The sequence below is a fragment of the Canis lupus genome, chromosome 10 (assembly GCF_011100685.1).
Source record: "Canis lupus familiaris isolate Mischka breed German Shepherd chromosome 10, alternate assembly UU_Cfam_GSD_1.0, whole genome shotgun sequence".
In the NCBI taxonomy this organism is placed as follows: domain Eukaryota; kingdom Metazoa; phylum Chordata; class Mammalia; order Carnivora; family Canidae; genus Canis; species Canis lupus.
In genome coordinates this window covers 50,042,215-50,067,382 of record NC_049231.1, presented here as the reverse complement: position 1 = coordinate 50,067,382, position 25,168 = coordinate 50,042,215, and the positions used below count along the sequence as shown (strand labels likewise).

At 45.2% G+C, this 25,168-nt stretch overlaps 1 pseudogene; it reads left to right on the top strand.

The window, feature by feature from the left end:
* The first annotated feature begins 3,762 nt into the window (after positions 1-3,762).
* LOC119873732 lies at positions 3,763-3,969 on the top strand (annotated as a pseudogene).
* The last annotated feature ends 21,199 nt before the right edge of the window (positions 3,970-25,168 follow it).

The following is a 25,168-nucleotide window of genomic DNA, read 5'->3' as shown; positions in this document are numbered from 1 at the left end:
CTTCCCCCTCTGCTTATGTCTCTGCTTCTCTCTGTGTCTCTCTTGAATAAATAAATAAAATCTTTTTTTGAAAAAGTCATGTTACTGGGCTGGGGGTATACCCAGACCTGGGTTCAAATTCTGACCCTGTCATTTTGCTAACTGTGTGGTCTGGGCAAGGAAACAACTTCTCTGAGCTTGCTTCTTTACAGGTAAAATGGAGAGCATAATGGCACACTTCAGAGCATTGTATTGAAGATTAACTTAGGTAATGTGTTTTTTAGCATCATGCATGGCAAATAAAATGCACTCAGTATGTTAGTTGTCATTACTATGAAATAGTTGCTATTGGTAATAACAATAGCATTATTATCATTAATAATATTATTTTCAAACTCCATGACAATGCCAAGAGGTAAGTGCTGTATGTAACTGTTCCGAGTATGTTAACTGAGGCTGAAGAGGGATTGAGGCCCTTTTTCAGGGCCTGACAATTAATGAGTGGTTGGCTCAGGATTCAAACTCAGGTCTGCCTGGCTCCAAGGCTCACACTTATCACACCTGCATCTGAGATGGGGGCCGACTGGGTTTCCTGATACAGGTTGCTCTGAGGCTAGGAAGCTGGAAAGCAACAAAAACAAAGCCTGCTGGGCATCACTGTCATGGCCCAACTGCTCCCTAGACTTCATAGGCTCGGCCACCATCCAGTTGGGCCTGGCTGACCACCAAAGCCCAGGGCTGCCCTTGCCAGGCCTCAGGGCTCCTCCGTCCTTGGAGCATCGATCTGGAGTGAGTGTCTGCACAATTGGACCTCAGCTGCACAGCTGGCTTCCCATTCCTGCACGGACAGCTTGTTGAAGCTGTGCCAAAGCAGGCTGGGATTTTAATTCTGGCTCTGTTGTTCACTAGCTGGGTGACATTGGGCTTGTTCCTTGCTCTCTCTGAGCTTCAGTTTTCTCATCTATAATGCTGGAGCGATGCTACCTATCTCTCTGGGTCCCTATGAGAATGACACGAGACAAAGAACATGAGAGGAAGTATCTGGAAGGTGTTTACTGCCCTCCCTCCTGCCTTTCCCGGTATCCTGAGACAAGTGCTTCCCGGGATCTGAGACTGTGGGGCCCCAGACCAGGGCCTATTTTTCCTCCTTAGATATGGACTCTCTGCATGTCATCCTTAATGAAAAACGAATAACTCATGTGTTCATTTCATTAAATGCTGCCCCCACAAAAGTGTGGGCTTGTGCAATTCCCCAAAGACTGTCAACTGGAAGATATCTCAGAATTCCTCGTAAATCAAAAGGTTTCATTTTACTGCCAAGACAGTCCATTTTCTCTGCCTTGAGTCAGGCGGAGGGGTGGTGCTGGGCTGGGATCCGAGTCAAGAGACCTGCCTGCTGGTTCGGACTCTACTGATGATCGACGCAGGACGGCAATAAATCGTTTCTTGACTCTGAGGCCGCAGTGTCCTCCTCTGAAATATGGGCAGTGTGTGTGTTGGGGCAGCCTGCTAGATGGTCTTCTATCTCCTCCTCTGGTTCTAAAATGCTGGAACTTGGTCTTTCCTTCTCCCTCGGCTTCTCTCTACCCTCCCAGACTCGACCTCTGCAGCCCCCTGCCCCCTTGCCTTGCTAGGTCTACCTCTCCTGTCAATCAGGCCAGATCAGCCAAGGGCAGGCACTGTAGAAAAAAACCATCTACACATTCCTGGCAGACGACAATCTCCTAATGCCCTTATTGCAAAAGCAGCCTTTCTTTGGGGTGAAACGAAGGGCAGCCAAAATCTGAGTTTCTATTATGGGGTCCAGAAAGGGGGGGGGCGTTCACTGTTGGAGCTCAGGGTGGATCCATTTAGAAAAGGTGGCCCCTGCTCTGGCCCCAGGGGGCTTCGTGGTTGCTTGGTGGAGCAGTGTCCAGGCCACCCAGGGGGGGTCCCGCGGCCTGCAGGGGAGTGGGGAAGAGAGTGCACAGGGCAGAGGGCCTGGAGGGAATCCAGTCTCCTGAGCACTGCAGTCTGAGCTGGTCTTTTGGGGAGGCAAGGGGAGAATAGCTTCACCACTGGGTCCATCTGACTGACAGAAGGATTAGAAAGATGGCCCAGTGAAGGGGTGGGGAGGGAGAGGCAGAGATGGAGAGAGGTGGAGGGGACAAGGGAGAAGCAAAGAAGGGAAGGAGGAAGAGAGAAAAGGGAGAAGGGAAGGAGGGAGGAAAGCAGGCAAGAAGAAGAAGAAAGGAAGGAAAGGGGACAAGAAAGGCATCTGCTCCCCAAACGGTGTCATCTGAGCTCCACCCTTTAAGGCCGAGGGGAGGAGCAGGCACGTGGAGGAACCAGCCCCTAGCAGGCAACTTTCCCACCATTCCCCTCCTGGGGCCTTGCTGTGCCCTTTGCTCTGCAGCCTCCCCAGCAGAGACCAGTTCTGAGCCTCCTCATCGCACACCACTCTGGGAGCCCTATTTACCTAAAACACAAAGTGAGTAATTGCCCCAAAGCTGTGCAAGGAAGCAGCAGGCTCTGTGTGGCTGGCAAGTCCCAGAAGCAAGTCCTTGCAGCATAATTAGATGGGCACATCACTGAGTATTCAAAATACAGTATGCGCTGTCCCACTCACTAAATCACTAAATATGCTTTCATCTGTTTTTACCATACTAGCACATTTACACGTATAAACCCACTCCATTCACATGTTTGGCTTTAAACATCTCTTCACTCATTCTGAAAATAAAATCCTCTGAGACACCTGCAACCATTAAGAGCTCTATCTGTCCACCTGTCTATCTATCCATTCATCTAGAGTCTGCTCTTCCAAGGGACTTTTAATTGAGTATCTACAATGCGTCAGGCACTCTGCTCTACTGGGTCAATTGTAAAAACTCAGGCCTTGCCCTCAAGGGCACACTTTCTGTTGGGTAAGCATACATAAGTAATTATAAATTATAAATGAAATAATAAGAATGTTATTGGGGAGCCTGGGTGTCTTAGCGGTTGAGCATCTGCCTTTGGCTCAGGTCATGATTCCGGGGTCCTGGGATGGAGTCCCCCACATCAGGCTCTCTGCAGGGAGGCTGCCTCTCCCTCTGCCTGTGTCTCTGCCTCTCTCTGTGTCTCTCATGAATAAATAAAACCTAAAAAAAAGAGAGAGAGAAGAATGTTATCAATTGTTATAAAGGAAAAACAGAACAAGACAAATCAACTGCCAGGCAACTGTTATAGGTAATCTGTAGGCAGTATTCCTTATACAACAAAAAAATTAAATATTTTTTTCCTCCTCAGTAAAAGGATAAAAATTGGTCTCAGTTGTCTCCTACTCCATTCCAATGTCTCTACTCTCCTCTTTCATACAAAAGACTAAGGCAACTTGTTTGTTTTAAAGGTTTTATTTTGGATCTGTTCATGGGCTCTCTCTTCTGTTTCACTGATCTATTTCTCTACATCTGTGCCAATGACACACTGTCTGGATTACTATGATTTTAAGGTAAGTCATAATTCCTGGTAGGGCAATTCCTTCACTTTGTTTTTATTCTTATTCTTATTGCACTCTCCTGAAATTTACAATAAGCTTATCAAATCCTACATGCAATAATGTGTTGGGATTTTGATGGGAATGCATTGAATCCATATGTAAATGTCTGAAAATGACATCTTTATTTACAATGAGGACTCATCCATCCATGAATATAGTATACCTCTGCATTTCTTAAAGCATCCTTTAATGTCTCTCAACAAAGTTTAGTAGTTTTTTATAGAAGTCTGGTATACAGGCCCTTGGAGCCCCATGCCACTGCCATGTCTTCTGGGGCCAGTGTGAATGCCCTGCAGCGCCTGGTGAAGCTGCTCAAGCTGGAGGCCGGCATGGAGAGGATCAAGGTCTTGTAGACAGCTGCAGAGCTTCAACAGTACAGCATGCAGAGTGCCTGTAAAGATGCTCTGCTGGTAGGTGTTCCAGCTGGAAGAAACATCTTCCAGGAGCCCCGATCCTGTGCTTTATCCTAAAAGCTGGGGAAAAGTTTGCTGAGGAATGCTTTTAAGCATAAAGTGATGAGTGACTACCTCCAAGTCTCAAGAAAAACTTCTCTAGCCAAATTACTTTTAGATATTTCAGACCTTTCCTGTGGACTGGTCCTATAGCCAAAATTCTACAGAAATGGATGAATTTCTACTCAGATAAGGAAATGGATGAAGGAGGAGACTTTAAATAATAATGGCCTGATTCTTTTGGCAGGTGCTTTTATATTTAAGACAAACAAGAAACGTTACCACCAAATACATACATCTCTTTCATAAGCAAAGTACTAGTGTTTTTATACATTGAATATTATGTTTGTTTTATTTACTGGATGTTTACATTTTGAGAAGGGAAACATTTTTGTTCATTAAAAAATTAAGTATTTTGGGGCACCTGGGTGGTGCAGTCGGTTAAGCCTACACCTTGATTTTGGCTCAAGTCATGATCCCATGGTTGTGGAACCCAGCTCTGAGTCAGGCTCTGCACTCAGTGGGGAGTCTGCTTGTCCCTCTCCCTGTGCTTCTCCTTCTCTTTCTTGTGCACTCTCTGTCTCTGTCTCTAAAATAAATAAATAAGTCTTTATAAGAAAATTGAGTATTTCATTAATTTGTTCCTAAGATTTTTATTTCCATAAAGAAACTTATTCTTTTCTTGTGGGTGTAACACTTTCTAAATGAAAATAAGCAAGTATGAAATTAGGGGAAGAATAGGCTTTATTAGTCAAATGGTGCCCTGATTTTTCTAAATGAGATCGTTTTATTTGTTAACACTAAGCATGGGAGCTGTTTCCAAGCAAACTTGTTTGGGAAGATTCATGTTGTGTTGTATATTAGATTGCCCCATCCTGTGTATGAAGCAGATTTGCTCTTTGTCTTAAGCTCCTCTACTTTATAGTTGTGGTTGTACTTAAAACAAACAAACAAACAAAAAAAAACAAAACCTAACTACATTATTTCATGTCTTCAAAAAAAGATGTTTCAATGTGATCTTCAGAACATTGCAAATGATTAAAAACAAAATAATGGAAAATACTACAACCTAAATGAATTTTTAATGTCACAAATGTTTTACTTTAATGATGTGCCTTTGATTTAATTCAGGACACTTTTAAAAGGATATTTTATTTGTGTTTGTAATAATCTTTGATGAGTTTGGAAATAAAATTTCTGCTTAATTCCTCATTTTCTGAAAAAAAAAAAGTCTAACATTTTGTTAGACTCATTCATAAATTCCTCATTTCTGTTGCAAATGTAAATGATCACTCTTTTAAAAATTTAATTTTCTCATGCTACTGTCCATGTACTTAAAAAATTCATTTTGGTTATTTTAATTTTATACCCAGCAATCTTGCAAAACTTTCTTACTAGTCTAATAATATTAGTAGACTCTTGGATTTTTATTCATATAACATTATTTGTACATATTTAAAGTTTGTTTCTCTTTTTCTTAATCTTACCCTTATGTTTTTTTTTTCTTTATTGAGATGCATAGAACTTCCAGTATAACATTGATTGAAGTGGTGACTGACCATCCTTGTCTTGTTTTCCAACTCAAAGGCAGTAGTTGCTCAAGATAATCTCTTGAGTGCCTTCCAACACAAAGATCTTGATTTTCCTCATGGTCATATTCTTTCTGGATAAGACAGCTACTCAGCCTTCTGGAGTTTTCTCCTGTTCCAGAGTAAGAGTCATAATTTGTGTCCAGACTTTTAATAGCTGTGTATGCCCAGCCTGGATCTAAAAGATCCTAGAGTTTGATCACTTACTCTTCAACATTTCATATTTATTGAATCATTTCCTCCCAAAGTCAGCTCCTCCCCAAACTCTCAAAGCATTTCTGGTTCATATTTCAAATCATGACTAATATTTAAAAAAACTGTTATGGATGAGAAGGTGGCTATGCCCATCTTCCTTTTTAAAAATCTCCCTCTTCTCCTTCAAGGAGGGAAAAGAGGGTAGTGACTTTGCTCCCCAGTCTAAACTCCATCTGAAAGACTAGTCATACTATGCTGTGCTATCTTTTCTGGGGTGTCTAAGCTTCATCCAGTGGTAAGAACACCAGGTACAGCACAACTGATTAGCTCTCTTTCACCAGAAATGCCTAATATTCTTCTTTTTGAAGGTAATAAAACAAACAGCTATTGGAAGAAGGTTTGCAAAATAAGCATTGAGGGTAGTGTTCACCAGGCTATTCAATCTTCCTTGTATAGGAAGGAGGCACAGAATACAGTAGACCCTTGAACAATGTGAGGGGTGCCAACCTTCCATGCAGTCAAAAATTCACAACTTTTAAGTACCCCAAATGTAACTACCATTAACCTAACATTGGCTGTAAGCCTTACTGATAACATAAAAAATTAACACATATTTTGTGTGTTATATGTAACATGTACTGCATTCTTACAATAAAGTAAGCTAGAGAAAAGAAAATGTTATGAAACAAGTCATAAGAGAAAATACATTTACAGTATTGTATTATAAAAAGTCCACATATAAGTGGACCTGTGCAGTTCAAACCCCTGTTGTTCAAGGGTTAACTGTGTGTTTCTTTTGAATATCAGCATAGTTGGTTTCTCCTGTTGAACTATTATGTTTCTGCAATGGGGTTAACACTTTTAGATGAATTTTCATATCCTGTAAATTTTGTTGTTCTGGGGTTTCTTGTCCACTGAAGCAATGTTTGGGGCATGAGGCGAGAGGGAGACATATAAAATACCAGCTCAACTCATTCAGACTAGATTTCTGTCTGCATCTATAGCAAGATTCTTGGATGGAATGCAGTTATCATTAAGAGAAAGTGTTTTCCAAATTCCTTTAACTCTCGTTTAATACACTAAGACTTAGGTCTGCCTGGCTAGTTCTGAGAAAATGAAGAGAGGAACACCTGCTCCTTCTATTTGGTAGACTGTGAGGACAAGGGGGGTAGAGAGAGAAGAGGTAGACCAGGAGCCAAGGTTTCTCTCTGCCACTAGCATTCTTGCATCTACCACCTTCCCCACACACAACCTGGCACTCTGGGAGTTTTTCTTTTCTTTTTTTTTTTTTTTACTCTGGGAGTTTCTGAAGCATCCAGAAAAGTATGAAGGAGACAGTGTCTGGGCCAGGGATGCCCTTATCCATGCATGTGGGGGAAGACCACAAGTCCAGGAGAAGTGCCCATGTAATGGCATGGAGGTGCAGCAGGAAGTGGTAGGAAGGGAGGCCTGAGGCAGCACCAGAGCAGGTGCCAAGAGAGCCAGCAGAGCAGCAGGGGACAGGCTGGGTGACAGGACCAAGTGGTCACTCGGGCACCTGGAAGGGTCTATGGGTTCCAGTGTCGGCATAGCACCCTAGAGAACCAGATGGGGTTCACCCCACTACAGTGGTCAACAGTTCAGGGAGAAGGCTAGTCCATCCTCTCAGGGAGGAGAGCAGTGAGGATCCAGGGTTTGCCCCAGGAACTCAAGGATTTGCTCCAGGATGCCACGAGGATCTGGTCAGAACCATTCGCCACACTGGGTTCAGGAAGCAGAGAAAGCAGTCTCCCAAGGGTTGAGATTCACCCAAGTCATCCAAATTACTTAAAAAAGACAATTTTAGTTACTGAGTCAGATTGGAAGTTTACCAATTTGGACAAAATTTCGTTTTTATCTCCCCACTCCCACTCCTGGGCCAGATTCCTAGTGGAACTGATAAGAAAGCATAGATTAGTTTTAAAGAAAATAAGAAAACTATCTTTTCCCCTATAATCATTGTAAAGTGAGTACATGTGCCTCACCACACATCTTTTTATGAAACTGAGAATTATCTATTTCCTCGTGGTCTCTTTTTAGTTTTATTTTTTTAAAGATTTTATTTATTCACTCATGAGAGAGAGAGAGAGAGAAAGAGAGAGAGAGAGGCAGAGACACAGGGGGAGAAGTAGGCTCCATGAAGGGAGCCCGACGCAGGACTTGATCCTGGGACTCCAGAATCACGCCCCGGGCCGAAGGCAGGCACTTAACCGCTGAGCCACCCAGGGATCCCCTCTTTTTAGTTTTAGAGCTGAGCTGCATGTTATACTCACAGAAAATATTCTCAATTAGATAGGGAAAGGGTACAGGCTTGGAATTAGGCAGGCTGGAGTGTGCGGCCCAGGGCTGCATTACTTTTGGGGGTCCTAGGCACTTTTACATCTGTGGGCCCCTTCTTCCATTAAAAAAAAGTAAAAAATTATGTTGTTATAAAGGATGTATTAATATTACATATTAAAACATTTTCTTCAATTTAAACTTTCTTTTTCTTCTTCTTCTGATTTTATAAGAAAATTTAAAACATTTTCATAGGCTGAAAAATCTCATGGGTCCTGTTGTGCCTGCACTTGCCCTGGGCATGCCTCTTTGTTCTTGTCTTTCTCATCTGTAAAATGGGGTTATTGGATTACAGGATGGAATGCATGCAAGAACTTGGCACATGATGATAACATTGGTTTCTTTTCTCAATTTCTATAGACTTGATTTTCTATTTCAGTGATCTTGCTGCATGTGTGGTTTTGATCGTGAGTCACCTTCAAATTCTCTTTGGAAGTGGAGGGGGGCGTATAAATTATAAATAAAAATTCCTTTTTACTTCCTCAGCACTTAGCACAATGCCTGCTTTATGTTCTGAATCCTCGTTTGTTGACTGTGCCGGTCAATGGCTCTCCCTCTTCCCAGCCTCCACCCACCACCCTGTCCCACTCAGGCCCTGACATAATCCAAAAGCAACCTTTCTCCCTTTCTTTTTCCTCTTCTCTCTCCCTCAAAATTCTTCTTTCCTCAGTGGCCTGTGCTCAGCGGGCACCCACTGAAGGACACACCAGGGAACAGGGGGATCTCCTCACAGCCTGCTGCGGGGGCGGGGGGGGGGGGGCATTCGAGCCCTGCTCTGTCAACGAGGAAGCTGTGGCTCACAATGTAAGGAGTTCACTCAACAAACACTGGGACAAGGATCTGAACCCTGGCCTGTCTGACCACGCCATGTCGTGATATGTCAAGCCTCCAGGATTTTGCAATTTTACAGAGGACTACTTGGGGAGGTGACCCAGAGAACGCCTTTCCGGTGGTGAGGGAGATGTTCTTAGATGCTCTGCGAGGATTTTGTGACGCTGCTCAAATCAAACGTCTAAGTCCCCACAGGCGTGTGCTAAGCTTTATCACTGTCACCTGCATCCTGCCATTCGCCGAGGTGAAAGTGTGTGCTGAAGCCCCCTTCCTGAACATCAGAGGCCAGTGATGCCAGAAGTAAGGGCCAACAGTAACAGAGATCAGGCCAGGGGTTTAAAATGTTGTGTCCATCAAGAGAGGACTGACCCATTTCTTCATGAGTTTTTGAGGCCTTTTCCTCTGCCCAGCATGGAAGTTCTGGTTCCTACCTCCAACGGGGCATGGTCTGGCTGGGGGCACACGAACCAATGAGTGGACCACGCAGGATTTCCCCAGCGCCCCGCAGGTCCTGGGCTCAGAGAACAGGTGTGAGCAGAGCAGACATGCAGAAGGCCAAGGGGCTGCAAGACGGTATCAGCACCTTCAAGGAGTGAGTGCGTGTGAGGCCTTAGCACAAACAGCACCGGGCATAAATGTTGGCCCAAGAGAACCCAGTGCACCGACACGCACCGAGCACCTAGTGTGCGGCGTGCTGGGCAGGGATGCGTGAATAAAATGACTTCCTGCTGATTCAAGAGAAGACACAGCAAACTGCCCCAGGATGGGATAAAATCTGCGATTAAAAAAAAAAAAATCGAGGCATGTAAAAGTTTATTTCTGTCCTATTACGCAAGCTCCTCCATTCTCCGCCTCCACCCCCACCCCCAATCTGTCACATTTGGGGATCCGGGGCTCTGAGCATTAGAATGAATTAAATAGATTCAGTGGCATGTCGGGGCTGGGAGGCGGAGAAGAGAAGGTGGAAGAATGAGGTGGGGAGGGACAAGTTAAAAAGAGAGCGGATATTGGAAGTCAATACACGAACTTCCTGGAGAAGAGGCTGGGGGGGTCAGACAGACACCTGGAACGTTCCAATTGGAACCATAACGTTATTAGTAATAGTGACAAAGTCCCATATCTCAATGCATCGCTGCCAGGCACTCTCCTCAGCCTTTTACACGTGCTGGCACACGTCATCTTCCCAATTACTTTGTGAGGTAGCTTCTGTCGCAAACCTGTATCACTGATGAGAAGCCAGAGGGGGCCAGTGACTTAAGCCAGAGTCCTGTCGCCAAGAGGCAGCCCCTCACCTGAGCCTGCATGCGTCCCGGGCCCCTGCATGGTGCCTGCAGCACGGTGGGACAGGTGAGGTCAGGGCGGGCTGTTCGATTCTCCCCTGCACAGATGGGTCTAGAGCAGCAAGTGGGGAGTGGGACGGGTCCTGGCTCACTGATATTCACTCTGTGGCCTTGGGCAAGTTCCTCACCCTATCATGTCTCCGGTTCCTCCTACATTAAATGAAGATCGATGATGATGGTGGTGGTGGTGTTGGTGGTGGCAGCAGTGGTGGTGGCACACCTCATAGGGTGGTTGAGACAGTTTGATATAATTCTGCACAAAAGGAGTCTAGCACAGCGCCTGCTCCAAGTGCTCAGTGAATGGCAGGCATTCCTGAGACTACAGTTTGCTTCCTAGGGGAGCTCCCACCATCCCACCAGGCTTTATGGACCCCCTGTAGACTCCTGCTCACTCAACACCAGCGTCCTGCATCCAGCCTTCTGCATGTGCACAGCCCAGCCTGCAACTGGAAGTGGGACTACAGAGACGCAAGGATTGATGATGAGCAGCTCTGCCCATGGAGGCTGGCCCCAAACCCATGGCCATGGTGGGAAACGGGGATGACCGGGCTGGACTGGTGGGAACACCTAAGATGATGTGGGTGGCCTGTTTCTGGCCACAGGGAATCTGGAGGACACTAGCTGGTCTCCCAAGGGGCATGGTCTGGCTGGGGGCACATGAACCAATGAGTGGACCACGCAGGATTTCCCCAGAACCCCATAAGTCTTGGACTCAGAGAGCAGGTGTGAGCAGAGCACAGGCAGAAGGCCAAGGGGCTGCAAGAAGTGACGTGTATATGTGTGTGTGTGTGTGTGTGTGTGTGTGTGTGGTGCAACTTGACTACCCCAAGGGATTTGGCCGATTTCCCTGCTTTTGACCAAGCATGTATGGTTTTCTTTCTCCTTTTTCTCCTTTTTGTAAGGGGCAAATAGGTGAGGCACAGCGAAGCCGAAGGCCTCCTTCCCAGGGCTGCTGTGGGTTGGGCTGACTATGCAGTTTGCGCAGGGCTCACCCTACAGTCTTACCAATAAACGTACCAATCGTATGAAGCCCTTCAGAGATGTGCTCCTGCAGATGAGTCTATCCCACCTGTCAACGAGGGAGGCCCAGTAACCATCTGTCAGATTCTTTGTTTCCCCCCACCCTTTCATTTTTAACCAGATTTTCATAGTTTGCGTTATTTAAATCTGTTATTTAAAAAACACACGTATTGCTAAGTAAGGTGATGGCAGCTTTTGCCCATTGAAGCCTGTTCTTTCCAGTCTCCTAGCTGGCTGTGGCCCCATGGGAGACCCTCATGGGCAAGCCTGCCTGTCCTTTCACCTGGCTGGATTTAAGATTCAGGATTTAGGACATGATGCTCAGTACTTGATCTGGGAGAGGGGCATGCAGAATCATAACTTCAGCCTTGGGGCTTTGTGGCTGACTCTCCTGGTCCCTTACTGTGAAATTTAATGGGACACAGCCTTAAGACTAACAATGAGCCCTCATTTTCTTGATCCTCCTATGGGGGCTGTCAATCCCTACTTTAACCCAGGGAAGACGTTGTGTGTTTAAATTCAATGCTCTTCAAGTCATGTGCACAGCTAGATCATGATTCAGTTATTGAGCACCTACTGTGTACCAGACACTGTGTGCCAGCATCAGCAATATCTTGGGGTAAGAGACAAAGTCCCTATTCCATTCTCATGGAACCGACACTTCAATGGGGGAAGACAGACAAGAAAATCCAATAAGGACAACTGGGGTCAATGCTGTAAAAGAAACAAATGGGACCATGAAGAGAAAGGATAGTGAGAAGGACCTCTGGGCAAGCAGAGCCCCTGGGGAGTGATGTGGAAGCTGGGACCTGGAGGATGAGAAGCAGTAAGGATCCTGCTCACAGAGGGAAAGGAGGCGCAGAATCACCAAGGTACAAAGAGCCTGACATATTTGAAGAGCAGGAGAATAATCTGGCCCTGGGGCTCCTTCCCATACGCTACCCTCCAGAACTTGGTCTTCTCTTGGCCATCTCGGTCCTTGGAGCTCCTCAAGAATGGGAAAGACCAGACTCTATGCTTCTGTCATTCCCACAGAGCTCCCTGGAGGGCCTTGCCTCCCTGTTCACCCTATGGTTCCAGGCATCGCCCTGCCAGAACCTGGCCAGAGGCCCAAAGATCTGAAGCTTCTCCACAGTATGTGCCTTTATCCCACCCACCCCGCCCCACTGTGGCAGCCTGCTCACCAGCCCTGCTGCCTTCTAGAGTCTCCAATCCCTCCCCCACAGCCTATCACCCTGCTTTGATTTTAGCGCCACAAAGCACCATTCACTGCTCCTCTCCAAACCTTCAGACTACAGCGCACTGCCAGGGGGGCGCTACTGCCTATGGGTCTTTCTTCCTGGAGACACCTGACCATTTCTTCAAGGTCTCTTCAAACGCCACTCCCTTCCACACCCCCAATACCTTCCTCCCTCCTCCCCCAGTGTTCTTGGCACTTCAATCTAACACTTACCCATTGCTAATGTTTAAGTCTCTCCCCTCAGCTTCCCAAAGACAAGAACTGAAGCACTTTTATATTTTCCTTCTAGTACCTGATGCAGAGTAGATTACCAGTAAAGGTTTGCTGAATGAGTCACTCATGAGCCCCTTAGAATAATGGTCTCCTGCATTTATTCAGCATTTACCAAAGTGCTTTCAAAACTCTGTCCCATTTTCTGCTCACAACACTCTATAAGAGCACAGATAGAGAAGTGGGGAAAGGTTATCTAACTTACTCTAGATCACACACAAATTGGTGGCAGGGCTGGGACCCAGGCCTAATGTCCTTACCCCTAGTCCAGAGCTCTTCAGCAGCCTCAGAGTACTCAAAGCCTGGAGCCAGAGAAACCAAAAATTTCTCATAATAAACATTAAAATATTGGTTGAATGTACACAGTTCAGCCCACTTACGACACAAACTTTTTATTTATTTATTTATTTATTTATTTATTTTTTAAATTTTTATTTATTTATGATAGTCACAGAGAGAGAGAGGCACAGAGACACAGGCAGAGGGAGAAGCAGGCTCCATGCACCGGGAGCCCGACGTGGGATTCGATCCTGGGTCTCCAGGATCGTGCCCTGGGCCAAAGGCAGGCGCCAAACCGCTGCGCCACCCAGGGATCCCCGACACAAACTTTTTAAAAGTGCCATCTTAAGATATGAACTAATATAGTCTTTCAGGCATTCATTCAAGAAGCATTTATTGAGCACTTATTGTATACTGGGCTCTATACTCTGGGAGATACCAGGCAATTACAAGTCTCTCCTTCATAGCATTGTCAGTTATTCAGAGGAAAGGACCCAGAGCGATACAGCAAATGGAGGATGGGAGTCAGTATAAGGTGATACACAGTCATGTAGGTACAGAAGCTCTGACAGCACTGAGTTATTCCTGAAAGGCCCTTGGAGAAGCCTTTCTCCAAGAAGGGACAGAAAGGCACAGTGGAAATGGGGGCAGCCCTGGGACTGGCTGGAGTGAGGAGCTTCATGGGGAAACCTGTGGAAGTGTTGCTTCTGTGAACCAGAAGAGAATATTGAGGTGGTCTTCCTGGATGTCTTGTCCACAAGTATTTCTCTGGCTCAGTTGTCAGAAACAGTTTTAAGGAAAACAAACTCAGTCTCTACATAGAATTTCTCTGCCTTGTCCCCGGGGATTCTAAGAGGGTAGGATCTATCTTCTAATTCTACTCAGCTCAGCTCAACTCAGCTCTACTCAGTTCAACTCAACTCAACTCTACTCAGTTCAACTCAACTCAACTTAGCTCCACTCAATTCAGCTATGCTCAGCTCCACTCAATTCAGCTATGCTCAACTCAGCTCCACTCAATTTGGCTACGTTCAACTCCGCTCAATTCAACTTAGCTCAGCTCAACTCAACTCAACTCAGCTCAACTCAATTCAGCTCAGTTCAACTCAACTCAACCAGCTCCACTCAATTCAGCTATGCTCAACTCAGCTCAACTCAATTCAGCTCAGCTCAGCTCAGCTCAGGTCAACTCAGCTCAGTTCAGCTCAGCTCAACTCCACTCAACTAGATCTGCTCAATTCAGCACAGCTCAACTCAACTGAACTCAGCTCACCTCAACTCAACCCAGCTCAGTTTAACCTTTCTCTTCACATCACCTGCCAGTCATAGGTCAGTACTTCCTATCTTCAGCTGCCACAGACAAAACTGGTAAAGTAGGTAAGTCACACAAATAAAGAAAAGTTCTTTCTCTTTTCTGTCCCAACCTCAATCATGACACATCATGCCCCTTTACCTCCCCTTCTCCTCTCCCATGTGCTCCTAAGAAGAAGCAAGAGCCCAGCAACTTTAGTAAATGCGGGACCTAAGGGATGGCTGGCAGTCTCCAGTCATTATGGGAAAACCTCTGGAGGACACAGTCCAGCTGAGAGTGTGACTTCTCTTCTTCCCTTGCAAATGGAGCCCATGATGAAATTGGCAGGACAGAAGGGGTTGCATGCCAGCCAATGGCCCCACCTGACCTGACATTGAGATTGTGCAGGAACCCTAGTGAGGCTTCAGAGTGTCCCCAGATTGGCTTTATAAGAATTTTCCTGAATGATCCAGTATATGTGAATTGCATACAAAAGCAGGTTTGGTGGAGCCCTTCTCTATTCCTTCATTCAAAGCCAGCCATCAGGGCTGGTTGGGCAGTAGGCAGGGTCCTACATCCTTTCATTCATTGAGCAGCACTAATGCATTCTAGAAACTCTTTAACCTCAAAGACCTGTGGGTCACTGTGGAGCAGGTACATGCATCTCTGGCAGAGCTCACTGGCCTTATCAAAATGTCCTTGATCTGTTGTTCATGTCCTATAGAGGCCATCAAGTAAAAAATCATATAGTCCCACATTGCTCCTTGTGGGTCAACAAAGGAGACAGTCACTGATGGAAACATATATTGTAGTCCATAAGATTTCTTGGGGGAAGTTTTCCTATTTTCATAATTTCTTTCAAGGTTTGATAGCCCTTACTCAACTCTAATCTGAATTTAATCTCCTACTGCAATACAAGCCAGTTCTTTTGTTTCTGATCCTCAGAGACTGTCCGTTGAGTGAGAAACTCCAGGCTCTGCACCATTATACTGGGAGTAGGATGGCTGGGAAAAAGAAATAAAAGAGGAAATTTCTACAGCCATTTCTGCCATTCCAAAACAAGATGAACTGTGATAGATGCTGCAGTAACTGATCGCTAGCTACTGTTTATTGAACACTCCCTCTGTAGTAGGCACTTTTTATGGACTTTATAATCATCCCATTTGAGCATCACATGGAGGCCTCATTAGCTATTCTACAAATGAGGAAACTAGAGCCTCAGAGATGAGGTCATTTGCTTGATGACATTAGTCAAGGGCAAAGCTCATATCTAGTTCTAATAATATTCGTGTATTAAAAAAACATTTGTGGAGTACCTACTACATGCCGGGTACTGTTGTAGGCATTGAGAATATAGGCAAATACAAATACAGATAAATATCCCTGCCTTACACATTTCAGAGACATTCACAGAATCACAGCTGCAATGGGGATGTAAGTCATCAGTACAGATGAGTAAGAGAGGCCTGAACATACTGGTGGCATACTCTTGGTCACTTAGAATGTCTAAAAGCAGAACCAGGTGTCCTGACTCTTGGTGTCTCCTTGCCATTTCCCCCATCTTTCGAAGTGAACCTTTACCAGACAGTCAAAAGGTGCTTTATTTCTTGAATTCCCTGACTAGGAAGTCCCCTTCCATGCTTTGGAGGGGTTTTCCTTGCATAGGACCTCTAGGCTTAAGGCCTGGGGACCCTAGTGGGTCATCCCCTGGTGTGCAGAGCTATCTGGGTGCCTGCTGTTTGCATAGGGCTATGCTTCTTGTCTTAGACCTTCATCTTTTGGGAGTAAATAAATGCATGGCATTAATTTTTTTTAATGCATGGTATTTATGAGATTTTTTCCCCCTAGGGCTGTACCATGTTCTGAAATGTGAACATGGCAAGCAGGATGGATACATTTTTAGATCAGTAAGTATAACCAGATGTGTGGATGGAACTGAAGAAACACAGTAAACTTTTGTGAGGTATGCAGAGCCCTTAGACATGGCCTGTTTCTCTCATCTCATCTCTGGGGAAATGAGTTCATGACTGGCAAAAAATGCACAGGTCTAGGTGCTCTCCAAATGAGTACCAGCTTCATGTACCCTTGGCCAGGCAGGGGGCCTGGTCCTGCATCTGTCTACCCAGCTCTTAGTGATGGTAGATAATAGCCAGGCACTTGACACAGTTTTCTCTTGTCTCATTCCAACATACACAACCACAAAACTGGTGAGGAAAATGCAGGTTGGTCTGGCTCAGTAACTTAGCCAGATTCACATAGGTAGGCAGCAGGCAGGGCTGAGATTCACAGCAGAATGACTGGACTAGAAAGTCGATTTTCCTTAAACTGCCACATCATCTCTCTAGACCAGTCTCTCACCCCTAAGTGTGCACTGGCCAGGGGAGACTCCATCCCAGGTAATGGCGAACAATAGGAAATTCCTCCTGGTAGTGTTGGGGCAGGCAGTGATAAGGAATAGGGGGTGAAAAGTAATCAGCCCTGAGGAATTCAAAACTAACAGCCAGGCAAGACACAGATTCATCTGTAAGTTGTGAGTGGCACATTTCAATACACAACCATGCTTCACTATGTTTCTGGGGAAGCACTTAAAGTGAGTGCTTTAAGAGTTCTGAACTGTGACCTAGAGTAATGGGGGAAGCATTCTGGGTGGAGGGATTTAAGCCACATCTTGAAGGATAGGAGGAATTTGGAGAGGGAGGAAAAATGTGAAAAGTGTTAGAGGCTGAGAGTGTGTGAAGGGGCAGCAGTACAGAAGGGGATTAAAGAGGTGGGACTGGAGAAGTGAGAAATAATATGTATTAAACACATTGTGTGTCACAAATGGTGCTGGGGAGCTTGTATGTATTAGCTCATTTACTTAAGTCAATTATATTTAGTTTAAATTTACATGTAAGAAAATGCATACATTTTAAGTGTATAGCATAGCCTCAGTGACCTGTGGAATAATATCAAGCCTTTTTGTGTCCATGAAATTGGAATTCCAGAAAGATAGAAGAGAGAAGGAAACAAAAAATTGTTTGAAGAAATTATGGCCATATTTTTTCCTCCAAATTTGATGAGAGCTATAAATGTACAAATCCAAATGTGTTACACAATATGATTGAGTTTCTGAAAAAGTGACAAAGAGAACATCTTTAAAGCACCCAGAGAAAAAAGACACATTTTGTACATAGAAACAGAGAAAATTAATCACAGACTTATTATTAGAAACTATGTACTCCAAGAGACAGTGGAATGCATCTTAAAGTGTTGAAAGAAAAAAAATGTCAACCCAGAATTTTAAATCTAGCAAGAATATAATTCAAAAATGAAGGTGAAATGATGACTTTTTCAGACAGATGAGAAGATGAGGGCATTTGTTGCCAGTAGGCCTGAAGTTAAAAAATATTACAGTTCTTCAGGCAGTAGGAAAATGGTGCCAGATGGAAACTTGGATCAACACAAAGGACTGGAGAGACCAACAAATGGTAAATACATGGGTAAAAATAAAAGACCTTTTTTCCCCTCATTTAAAATTTTTGCAAAAAAATAATGACTTAAAGCAAAAGAATGTATTGTGGTGTTAGTAACACATGTAGCAGTAAAACATATGACAACAATAGTACAAAGTACAGAGGGAAAATAGAAGTATGGGAGGTTGGGAGGTTCTGATTTTATATGTGAAGTACCCTAATCTGATTAGAGGATAGGTTGTGACATACTTGCTCTAGAGAAACTGCTAAAAAAATAAAGTGATACAGTTAGCAAGTCAATAGTGGAGATACAATGGAATACTAAAAAATGCATAATTAATGAAAAAGAAGACAAAAAAGAATAAAAGAGCAACAGGTGGGACAAATAGAAAACAGGTAGCAAGATAGTAGATATAAACCTGACTCTATCAATAATTACATTAAATGTAAATGACCTAAACTCTTTCCCTTGATGAGCAGATGGGTTTCAGAAACAGACCCCCTCCTCCTCAAGGTAACTCAGTAAAGGGGGTTTAGTGCAAGGATCTATGTGGAAGGGATGGTGACCACTAGAACAGAAGCCTTGACCCAACTGGCTCTCATGGGAGCTGAGACCTGAGATGGGAAATCCACCCTGAGCTAAGGCCATACTCCCCATCTTCCCAGGAACTGGGGCCTCTAGCTATTGCTGTTGCCCTAGTGTCTGCTCCCTTGGCTCTTTCAGGTCTACAGCCCACATGTGACTATCATGGTAAGCACATGCTTATCGCCCCTTTCTGCATCATAACCTTCTGCTTTGGCTCTCATTTCCAAATGTCAGTAGCCTCTCAGTTTCCCGTAATTACATCCTGAAATCTTAGTGGCCTGGGTCACATTTTTTACCAGGCCACAGCTCAGGAGAGAGAACCTCAGTTCAGAGGCCCACACTGGTAGATAGTTATACCTGAAATGGGAGGAAGGCAGATTCCCATGGGAATGGGCTATGGGAGAGGGAACAAGATTGGCCCTATAATATAGAATGCACAGAAAACATGGCAATAGCCAGACTCAGACCTCAAAAGTCTGAAAAGGAGCTAAAAGAACATTAGTTCTCATTGTCCTCCTTGCCCTCTTGGAGAACTGGGCATAACCGCATAGCATCCATAACTGACTCTCTTATTAAAGATCCTCCTTTATGTCTGATTCCACGAGGGGAATTTCATAATTTGTTCAATTAAATCCTCACTATCCTGGGAGGGAACAACTGGTTATAGTGAAATGCTGGTCAAGACAGGTTGCAGTTCCCTGCAGGTGTTTGAGGAGAAAGAGCATTGATTAACCTCCCCACCCTCAATCAGAACTCTGAGTTTTCCCATCCATGGGGCTGGCCCTGTTCCACATGGGGGCTTAGCACAGGGCCAGGCCCAGAGGGATCTGGAGTCAGCCCTACCCCAGCTCCACAGATAGCCCTGCCAGGACAGTTTGGCGCTGCTCCCTGGCCTCGGACCACCCCTGGGAAGCAACAGGCTACAGGCTCTGAGCCAGGGCATCAGAACTGCTGGAAGGGTCACAGAATTCTCCCAGAGACGAAGCTGACATGGCCTCAGAGCAGCCCGCCTAATCTGGGGTCAGGAGGGCAGGAAGGCCAGCCCTGTTCACACAGTCTCTAACTGACCACACTTTCTTATTACTGCTTTCATCATATTAACACAGGGATAACAAGTGTTTTCAACATCCTAAGTCATATATTTGGAAGCTGTAGCAGGTGAAAAAAACACAAAACCTACAAAGAGTTGGCCACTTGGTCTGAGCTTTAAGAAGTTCAAATTGCCTTGAGACCTGTCACACTTGATCCTGAACTGGGCTCCACGTCACCAGGTTGCCCTGCCTCAGCAAGGCCAAATACTGTAGTTGTCCTTCCTAAGACACCAGCCAAGTTCCAATGTTCCATCCAAATGTCGCCATCTCCAGAACTACTTGCAAGAACTTGGACTTGGAAATTGGCCTGGTGAAGAGAGCTTGCCGTTAGGATCCAGCCAGCTGCAGTGGGGGGGCTGAGAGAGCAGGTGCCACGGAATTGGGATGAGGGGGCCAGGACTGCCTCGGGCCTCAGATGACTGCATCTAGGTGCTTGATCTCTGCCCCCCAGGTGCACAGCACTGTCCACTGTCCACTGTTAAAATAGTTTAGACTGGCCCCAGCTGAGCGGCCACACCCCACACAGAGGTTTGGGGTCCTACAAACCTCTCAGATTCCGGCATGCTGCAGGAGTGAGTGAAGCTGCATGCCAGGCCCTGGGGAGCACCCCCACCCTCACTCTGATAGGGTGCTGCCACCTATAGCTGGGTCACCTTGGGCACATTAGCCAGCATCTCAGAAATGCTCAGAAATGCAGGAATACAACCCCCTTGCCTTGCTCGCTGCACCAGACTGTTAGATCAGCACAAAATGGAAGAGCTGTGCAAATAGCCAGGCACTGATGATGATAGCACCTACTAGAAAGACCTTTAACCCAGAGACCGTGTTTTATGACCCACAGCATTTTCCTGCAAAAAAAGTCAAGCAGGATCTCCTCTTCCTCCTCTAGCTGTACTAGACACTGAATGAGATGCCTTCTCCCTCACTTTGTGGAAACTGCCTCCCACCAACTCATTTGGTAAAAGCAACCGGCCCTGGTAGCTACTGTGTGCAATAACTCATGACTGTGGTTATGGTTATGGTTAATTGTTCCAGGGGTGGCCTAACCAGCTAGAAATGTAGAATATGAATGCAGCTAGAGAGCAGTCAGACTGTCTCTGGGTGACTGGACGTGTACATAAACTTGAGAGCTGGAGACTGGCCAGAGGGGCCAACGTTTTCTACTCCATCCCCGACCCGACCCTGGGACACAGAGCCCATGCAGTCTCTGCTGAAGATGTTCTCCAAACTCACTCCTATGGCCTCGTCTGCTCCTTTCTTTTCTTCTCCCTAACAGTGTTCAGTTGTTTTCAGTTTTCCTTGAGCAGTTTTGGTTAGATCTATTCCTAGGTACCTGATTTTTTTTTTTTTTAATTTTAATTCTATCATAAGTGGCATTTGGTTTTAACACATAGACGTTGGCCATTTGGAAAGCTGGCAGTCTTGTCTCTGGCTTCCGAGGCCAGTTTGGGTCTCGAGAGGAAGCAGGCTCTCAGGCCGGCTAGCTACTCTTTCTGCTTCATTCCTTTCTGGTGATTTGAGTTTCATTCTGATATCATTTCCTTCTGTCTGAAAAAAAAAAAAAAAAAAAACAAAAAAAAAACTGCCTTTAGCATTTCTTTGTGCTGGTGTCAAAAACTCTTAGTTTCCTTTCATTGGAAAATGTCCTTATGTTGCCTTCATTCATGAAGGGTATTTTTGCCTGCTATAAAGTTTTGGGCTGACAGATTTCCTTTTAACACTTTGAAAATCTTGTTCTCCTCTCTCCTGGCCTTCATAGTTTATAACGAGAAGTACGTTCGTTATTGAAGTGTTGTTCCCCATATGTAAAATGTTGTTCTTTTCTTGCTACCTCTGCGAGATTTGTCCTTTATATTTGGCTTCTGATAGTTTGACCATAATAAGCTTTAGCATAGCCTGCTTGGGGTTGTCTGAACACTTTGAAGCTATAAATTTATGTTTTCATCAAATTTGGGATATTTCCAGTCATTATTTCTTCAACTATTTTCTTTTCTGCCCTATTTTCTCACTCCTCTCCTTTTGGAATTTCATCGACACATATTTTTAGGCTGATATTATCTGAGAGATCTCTGAGGCTCCATTGATGTTGTTAATCTTAAAAAAAATCTGTTTCCTATTGGATAATTTCTATTAATCTATCTTCAGGTTCTCTTACTTTTCCTTCTGTCTCCATTCTGCTGTTAAACTTATTTAGTAGATTTTCTAAGTCTAATATATACAGGAGTATATATTTTTTGTTTCTTTTTACCTGTTGAAATTTCCTGTCTCGATTCATTGTGGGCATTTTTTTTTTAACTTAATTGAGGATAGTGTAAAGTTCTTGTCTGCTAATTCCACATCCCGTTCAGCTCAGGGGTTGTTTTTTTTTCCTGTTAATACTCTTTTCTCTTGAGAATGTGTTCCATATTCCTGGTTCTTTGTGTGTTGGGTACTTTTAGACCAACATTGGACAGTATGAAGGGCAAAGTATGGAGATTCTGGATTATAAATTATGTCATGTTATTCTGAGGAGTCTTATTTCTTTTCTTTTCCTTTATTTAAAAAAAACTCTTCCTTCCTTTCTTCTTTTTCTCTTTTAAAGTGGGCACGTATCTTTGTTGGACTCAAACTGCATCCAACTGTTTCTTGGCCAGCACTTCCAATTTCAGTTGAGATTTTCTGCCCTCAGAGGGCTGCTGTGACTTTGCTCCACACACATGTGATTCAGAAGTCAGTAGAGATGTAGGCAGACAGAATCTGGGGATCCTCCTCCAGTATTTGTGCTTCCACAGCACTCAGCCAGGTCCCCAGAAAGACAGTTCTTCTACCAGCATCCCCACCACTCCATGGGCCTGGCTCTTGTCTAGAAGCTGTGGAAATGGACCCTCATTCCACACAGCTCCCCTCCTGCGAGCATAGCATCCTCACCACAATCTGCCTGCCTCTGTTCACTCACCAGAGCCTTCAGATAGTTGTGTTTGACTTTAGTTTAGAGTCCTTTTTAGTTTAGAGTCCTTTTTAGAGTATTCCTTAGGCAATAGTCCTTTTTAGTTTAGAGTCCTTTTTAGAGTATTCCTTAGGCAATACCAGAAGTGCAGATTCAAGAGTTTGTTTCAGCTTCACCAATTTCTACCTTTGTGACCTCAGACTGGAATTTGCTCAAGTCTCAGTGTGCACATCTGTAAACTGGGATAATAAGAGCACTCACCACAGAGGGTTGTGTTAGGGAGAAAAAGAGAGAACGTATACCTGGTGCAGAGCAATGAAGGGCAGCTCTGCTGGACTCTACGTGCTACCACATGGTGGCAATTCAGCTTCAGTCTTCCCATCTAACTAGCTGCTCATCTAATGAGCAGTGACTATGGGCCCAGCACAAGAGATGGAGGTGATAGTAAAGACCTTGTTGTCAAGGAGCTCGCATCATCCTAGTTGAAACCCTGGGGCCAGAGCATAGTGCACAGGACCTTGGAAACACAGATGCTAAGTGCTGAGGAGAGGGGGGTGGCAGGGACTCACATATGAGCACATAGTCTTCCTCAAGAGCTGCACAAAGCTCCTTTTTCTGCTTCGGCAGGCAATTTCACCATGATGTTTTCAATAACAGGCACTTGCAATATGAATTTAACAATTTCATAGTCTGGCAGCAAATATATTTGTGCTGGATGAGCTTCTCAGACACATTTTCCCGCACTTCTTCTGTTTCCCAGCCCCAGTGAAGGTCTCCCTTGGGCCCTCCCAGCAGCCTCCTTGGACAACAGTCAGACATCAATCATACCTGTGAAACTCTACCAACTTCAGCTTATACCAGCACTCGACTCCATGTTCCCAGGGTTTCCTTACACCCTTCAGTGTCCTGTATGGATACCCTTGAACACGTTTAAGCTGGGAGAAGAGCTGAAGTCATCCCTTTTTTACTCTCTGGGAGTCATACTTAGCCAGGTCTATGAACAGGTGGCTCCCTGTCTTGGTCCCTTCAGGCTGCTCTAACAACATACCACAGACTGGGTGACTTACAAACAGCAGACATTATTGTTCACTGTCTGAGGCTGGAAGTCTGAGGCTGGAAGCAGAGTGCCAGCGTGGCTGGTTGAGGGCCCTCTTCTGGGCCGCAGACTTTTTGTTGTACCCCCACGTGGCGGAAGATGCTAGGAGGCTCTCTGGAACCTCTTTTATAAGGCGCTAGTCTACACTCATGACTTGAGCACTTTCTAAAGGCCTCTCCTCTGAATACCATCACCTTTGCCCATTAGATTTCAACATAGGAATTTGGGGAGGGGGTACTAACATTTAGACTGCCCCTTCCCCACACGCCATGACTTGAGGGCATTGAGAGACCCTCTTCCCTTATATCTCTTCTCACTCTCCTGAAATTGCTAATGACTTAGAAAGGAAAGGCAGAGTATCATCTGTTAGTAGGGGCTCTATTCCTGAATTCAGTGAAGTTGTACCACTTGCTTACAGATGCTGAGCATTGCAGTTGGCATCTGATTTGTCTGGAAATCACTCTTAAGACTTCTCCCATTCATTGGGGATGCTTTAGCCGAGGGACTATATCAAAATAAGTAAACAAAATAGGACAAAACCAAGTCCTTTCAGATGGGTGGATGTGCATGCATGGGGGGTGGTGGGGGGAAGCCATTCATTCAACTTTCTACAGGCAACACGTACTGAGGCCCATCATGTGTCAGGCACTGAGGTGGGGCTGGTGACACAAAAGTGAACTAGATACTCTTCTTGCTCTTCAGGCATTCACAGCTGGCTGAAGTGCCTGGAATGAAAAATCAATGGCCTCTAATGCAAGAATCTGTTATGACGGAGGAATAAGCCAAATGCAAAGGGAACCCAGAGTGAGTGGGAGGTGTCAGAGAGAACAAGAGAGGGGGTAATGGGGCCTGGGGCTGAGCAATGCTTTGCCAGGCAGATGGGGCTGAGTGGACAGAGGGATAGGCAGGGTAAAGACAAAGAAAAGTGGGCACAGACGCAGGGCTGAGGGGGTGAGTGGATGTTCGGGGTTGTGAGAATCTCACAGTGGCCAGAATCCCACGTGCATGGTGGGGAGAGTAGCCAGAGGGGGTGAGGTAGGTGGGAAGGTGGTCAGTGGTCAGACCACAGAGGTCCTTATGTGTCAGTATATGGGATCTGGATTGTATTTCGTGGCCCTGGGAAGTCAGTGGAGCAGTGGTCTGTGGAAGTGATGCCCGGGAGCTGAGGTGAGAGGGCAGGCTGAGGAAGGGAAGGCTTGAGTAACCAGGCCAGGGCAAGGACAGGAGAGGTGGGGAGAGCATTGGCCATGGCCTCTGCCTGCCTTACAGTCAAGCCCACGGCTGTCCCCCAACCTAAGGCTCCATGAAACATATGCTTGTTTCTCAGGATGAATCTTAGGGGTGTTACATTTGCTGTTTTATATAAAAAGCCTTACCTAAAATTAAACACAGTATCACCATTTTGATCTACTCTCAGGACCCAAAATAATCAATGTGGCAACATAGCACAGACCCTGGGACCTGGGATGTTAGAAGAAGGGAGCTTAGGGACCCTCTCATCCAACTCCCGATTTAACGGAGGGTCTTTCAAAAAAAAACTTGACCTTGTCTGAGTTCCCTGCAAACAGATCCAGTGAAATCCAACCAGGTCCTCTGCACACAACATGGAAGGACAGAGTGTGTCTATTGAGAAAGTGGCTTTCAACATTTCACATA